Here is a 6,164-nt window from a genome sequence, read left to right on the forward strand (position 1 = left end):
TAAATCAGCCTTTTTAAAATCCCTTTCGAAATCGATTGCCCAATCGATTAGGCCTTAAGTCAGGGGCTCAGGAACCAATCAATCGATTTACCAATCGATTGAATTAAGCCCAGGATCCTGTTTTCATTAAGAATCCCTCACCAAATCGATTAGGAAATCGATTGGCTCGAAACCAGGGGCTCAGGAACCAATCAATCGATTTACCAATCGATTGAATTCAGCCCAGGATTCTGTTTTCATTAAAAATCTTCACCCCAATCGATTGCCCAATCGATTGGCTCAGTGAAAATCCTCATTTTTAGTTGTATGATTAATTGCTCATGAATCTATCCATGTTTTGTTTTACCATGTGTTAATTAGGAGATCGAGAACTGCATTTTACCTTCATTTTCATTGGCAATGTAATGTATGAACTTTTCGCACATTGAAAATCCTGTTAAGGTGCATGCTTAGTTAAAAAGTTGTTTTGAGCATTCAAAAACTTAATTGCTATGTGTTATCTGTTATTTTCTGGTTGGTGACCCTTTACACTATTGTGGAAATCTGGGCTTTGCCCTCAGATGAGAGTCAGGACGGCCCTACTGGTTCGTACCCTACGGACAGGGATGGAGATGGGAATGCTTGACTGCGGTTGTGTTAGGAGGATCTCACGGGGCGCGTGGAGATTACTCAGGGTGTATAGTTTTTGGTAGGATGATCAGATTAGGATGATGTATAGGGACTAGGGGTCCTTCTTTTTGGTTTGGAGTATTTTAGTTCTGGAAAACTGTACTTATACAAATATTATCAGTTTTATATCATCTTTGAATGGGTTCCATGTACCATTTGATGTTTATGTAAAAATGTTTTGGATTTATAATTGGAGAAACTTTTCCGCTGCGTAAATTATAATGACTCAATTATTTATCCAAAAGCATTTCCTGATTTATTCTTTGTTCGTTTTAATTACTTTTAGAAAAAAAAAAATATACCCTCGCTTTGAAAAACGGGGTGTTACATTGTGGTATCAGAGCATAGGTTTAGTTTTCTTTGGGAGCTGTGGAACCTTGGTTATAGATTGTAGGTCGACCTATAAGTTAGGAGTTGTTATCTGATCATGTGTCGGTTTAGGTGACTTGAGTTGTCAAGTCCAATTTAATTGTGTGTTGTTAGTCGGACGTTAGTTTAGAATTATTTGAAGTAGTGTTAAAACTCTACTTGATGATGGTTCTTATAGGAAACCATGCCGCCCAGAAGGAATGACGCTCCGAGAGCCAACGCTAGGAATGACCAAATGGCGGAGGCTATGAACAACATGGCTGCTTCTGTCGCTGCACAGACCGCTGCCAAGACTCAACGGGATCTTGAAAAGAGGGGAAGAGAGATCCGTGCTGCAGAATCAAGAGGGTTGGAAGACTTCCGTCGTTACAATCCTCCTAAGTTCAAGGGGGATGAGGGTTCAGAGAAGGCGGATCAATGGATCCAAGAAGTGGAGAAAATCTTTGATATGATTAACTGCCAGGCTGGAGTGAAGGTCAGCTATGCCACGTATATGTTGCTAGGGGATGCTGAATACTGGTGGAGGAGTGCAAGGTTGTTGATGGGAGCAGCCCACGAGGAGGTGAACTGGGAATCGTTCAAAAGAAAGTTTTTAGACAAATACTTTCCGATGAGTACCAGGACTAAGTTGGGTGACGACTTTCTGAAACTTCACCAGGGGAGCCTGACTGTGGGCGAGTATGCTGCTAAATTTGAATCACTATCGAGGCATTTCAGGTTCTTCCGTGAAGAAATTGATGAACCGTTCATGTGTCATCGTTTCCAAGACGGATTGAAGTATGAGATTCAAGATTCCGTCTTACCTTTGGGAATTCAACGTTTCCAAGCGCTGGTAGAGAAATGTAGAGAAGTGGAAGATATGAAGAACAAGAGGGCTAGCCGAGTTGGGAATTTTAATTCGGGAGGCCCTAGTCGGGCGACTTATCAGAATAGGGGAAAACAAGTGGCTAAACCTTATAATCGCCCCCAGAATAACAACGGTGGACCGAGTCGCCCAGGGAACCAGAATTTCGGAAGGCAAATGGGGCAAGTGCTTCGATGTTTCCGATGTGGGAAAGAAGGACACTATGCTAGTGCTTGTACCACTAACATCCCCATCTGTCACAATTGTCAGAAGTCGGGGCACATGGCAAGGGAGTGCACGGCTCCAAAGGTGGAACCAGTGGTGAATGTAGCTAGGGCTACCCGTCCTACTGCTAGAGGACGCATTTATTGTGTGAATGCTGAAGAGGGAAATCCATCTGGTAATCTGATTCAGCGTGATTGTGAGATTGCAGGTAACACTCTAACTGCACTCTTTGATTCGGGGGCAACCCATTCCTTCATTGCTATGGACTGTGTGAATCGCTTGAAGTTATCTGTGTCTGCTTTACCTTTTGATTTGGTTGTTTCCACGCCTGCTAAGACCTTAACCGTAAATTCAGCATGTTTACATTGTCGAATGACTATTCAGAATAGGGATTTCTTGGTTAATCTAATTTGTTTACCGCTACAATCACTCGAGGTCATCCTCGGTATGGATTGGATGTCTTATCACTATGTGATCTTGGATTGTGCTCGGAAATTGGTTCTTTTCCCCGAACCAGGAGTTGTTAAGTATTTAGCTGCTAACAAACTCCGAGTGTCGCTAAGTGAAGGGACTCATGAGTTTTTGTCTCTAGCAAATGTAGAGGCAAAGATAAATGTGGAAATAGAAGATGTGATACTTGTCAACGAGTATCGGGATGTATTTCCAACGGAAATTCCAGGATTGCCACCGGTAAGAGAAGTGGAATTCTTCATTGATTTGCACCCAGGAACGGGACCCATTTCAATGGCACCTTATCGAATGTCGCCATTGGAATTAAATGAGCTCAAAGGCCAAATTGAAGACTTGTTGGAGAAGAAATTCATCAGACCAAGTGTATCACCATGGGGTGCTCCAGTTTTGCTAGTTAAGAAGAAGGACGGAAGCTCGCGCCTATGTGTGGATTATAGACAGCTCAACAAGGCAACTATCAAGAATCGTTATCCTTTGCCACGAATCGATGATTTGATGGATCAATTGAGAGGGGCCGCGATATTTTCGAAGATTGACTTGAAGTCGGGTTACCATCAGATCCGAGTAAGGGAAGGAGACATTCAGAAAACAGCTTTCAGAACCCGCTACGGACATTATGAATACCTGGTTATGCCGTTCGGAGTTACCAATGCACCGGCAATTTTCATGGACTACATGAACAGGATCTTTAATTCGTTCCTTGATAAATTCGTGGTGGTATTCATTGATGATATATTGATTTATTCAAGGACCGAAGAAGAGCATGGAGAACATTTGCGACAAGTTCTTGAGATTTTACGCGAGAAGCGATTGTATGCCAATCTGTCGAAGTGTGAATTTTGGCTAGAGAAAGTGAATTTCTTGGGACATGTGATAACCAAGGAAGGAATCGCTGTAGATCCGGCTAAGATTGAGGCGGTTCTTGCTTGGAAACAGCCTCAGACTGTCACTGACATACGAAGTTTTGTGGGACTGGCAGGGTACTACAGGAGGTTTATCGAAGGTTTTGCTAAGATTGTGGCTCCACTGACACAACTTACCAGAAAAGATCAACCGTTCGCATGGACGGAGAAGTGTGAAGAAAACTTCCAGTTACTGAAGAGGAAATTGACGACCTCACCTGTATTGGTGTTACCGCAATCAGAAGAACCCTATGAAGTTTATTGTGATGCATCCCACCAGGGGTTAGGATGTGTTCTGATGCAACACAAGAAAGCTGTGGCTTATGCCTCGAGACAATTGAAGATTCACGAAAGGAACTATCCTACTCATGATTTGGAGCTTGCCGCGGTTGTTTTTGCATTAAAGATCTGGAGGCATTATTTATATGGGTGCACGTTCACCGTGTTCAGCGACCATAAGAGCTTGAAATATTTGTTTGATCAGAAGGAGTTGAACATGCGCCAGAGACGATGGATGGAGACTCTCAAGGATTTTGATTTCACACTGCAGTACCACCCTGGGAAGGCCAATGTAGTGGCGGATGCGTTGAGCAGAAGAAGTGTATCGGTGTCTTCACTAATTATGGCTAGACAACAAGAGTTGTGGGAAGCTTTTAGAGACTTGCACTTGAACGTAGAGTTTGCACCGGGAATTTTGAAATTCGGAATGATTAAGATCTCGAGTGGATTACTTGAAGACATTGCGAATTCTCAGGATGACGTCTTAATTCAAGAGAAGAGGAATCTAATAGTACAAGGGAAGACGACTGAGTTCAAGATTGGGGCTGATAATGTTTTGCGGTGTAATGGTAGGATTTGTGTACCAGAAATTACAGATATGCGGAAAACGATTTTAGAAGAGGCGCATAAGAGTAAGCTGAGTATTCATCCTGGGGCAACAAAGATGTATCAGGATTTGAGGCAGAATTATTGGTGGCCAGGAATGAAGAAACATGTGGCGGAATATGTATCCACTTGTCTAACTTGTCAGAAAGCGAAGGTGGAACATCAGCGACCTGCTGGAATGTTGCAACCTTTAGATATACCTGAATGGAAGTGGGACAGCATTTCCATGGATTTTATAACCGGATTACCAAAGACAAGGAGGAAGAATGATTCTATATGGGTGATAGTGGACCGACTGACTAAATCTGCTCACTTTTTACCGGTAAGGACCACCTATAAGGTAGATCAGCTAACGGAGATCTACATTGCTGAAATTGTGAGGTTACACGGGGTACCATCGAGCATTGTATCAGACCGTGATCCGAAGTTCACATCGCATTTTTGGGGAGCATTGCACGAAGCGTTGGGAACGAAGCTACGATTGAGTTCAGCTTACCATCCACAAACGGACGGACAGACTGAAAGGACAAATCAGTCCTTGGAAGATCTGTTGAGAGCATGTGTTTTAGATGATAGAGGAAGTTGGGATGATGTACTTCCGTTGATTGAGTTCACTTACAACAATAGTTTCCACGCAAGTATTGGAATGGCACCATATGAGGCTTTATATGGGCGCAAGTGTCAAACGCCCTTGTGTTGGTATAAAGACGGTGAGAATATGATTGTCGGACCAGAGATGGTGCAACAGACCACAGCTAAAGTAAGGAAGATCAAGGAGAAAATGAAGACTTCACAAGATCGCCAGAAGAGTTACGCGGACAAGCGTCGCAGACTTTTGGAATTCGAACAGGGTGACCATGTATTTCTGAGAGTCACACCTACTACTGGAGTAGGTAGAGCCTTGAAATCGAAGAAGTTGACTCCGAAATTCATTGGACCATATCAGATTTCTGCACGAATTGGGCCGGTTGCTTATCGGATTGCATTACCTCCGATACTGTCCAATATCCATGACGTGTTTCATGTGTCGCAGTTGAGGAAATATCTCGCAGATCCATCTCACGTGATCGAACCAGACACAATCCAGCTAAAGGATAACCTGTCGTTCGAAGTACCACCCGTGAGAATTGATGACAGGAAGATTAAGCGGTTGAGGACCAAGGATGTTTCGTTGGTCAAGGTGATCTGGAACCCAATTACTGGAGATGCGACTTGGGAACTGGAGAGCAAGATGAGGGAACAACACCCAGAGTTATTTATCGATGCATAGTTTCGAGGACGAAACTAATTTTAGGGGGGGAGTAATGTAAGACCCATAATTTTAAAGTACCCTTTTATGTATTTTTGGTATATTTTGGATTTTGGCTCGGAGGCTTTTAAGCCAAAGTTAATAATATTTTGGAGTTTTATAATCAAAAAGATATTTTGATGTCAATTAAAATTTATCATCGATAAATAAATTGAATTTAACTGCGATGAATCCTTTACGGAGAATTTAATGCGTTTCGGGTGAAACGGTAATTTAACAAATATCTAGATATTTTGAGATATTTGTTAAGTTATATTTATTATATTTATATATCTTTGTTTGGAGGGAAAAAGAAAGGAAAACTAGAAGGAAGGAAAAGGAAAAGAAAAGAGTATATAAAGGAAAGAAGGAAAAGGGAAGAAAGGAAAAACAAAGGAAAGAAAAAGAAAGGAAGGAAAATTGGAATTTCCATCTCCTTCCTCTGATTGACCGCGGCCAAAATTCCCTCCTTTCTCCCATTTTCATTTTCGTCGCTTTCCTTTCTTCAAAA

The sequence above is a fragment of the Cicer arietinum genome, chromosome 4, assembly GCF_000331145.2.
Source record: "Cicer arietinum cultivar CDC Frontier isolate Library 1 chromosome 4, Cicar.CDCFrontier_v2.0, whole genome shotgun sequence".
Classification (NCBI taxonomy): domain Eukaryota; kingdom Viridiplantae; phylum Streptophyta; class Magnoliopsida; order Fabales; family Fabaceae; genus Cicer; species Cicer arietinum.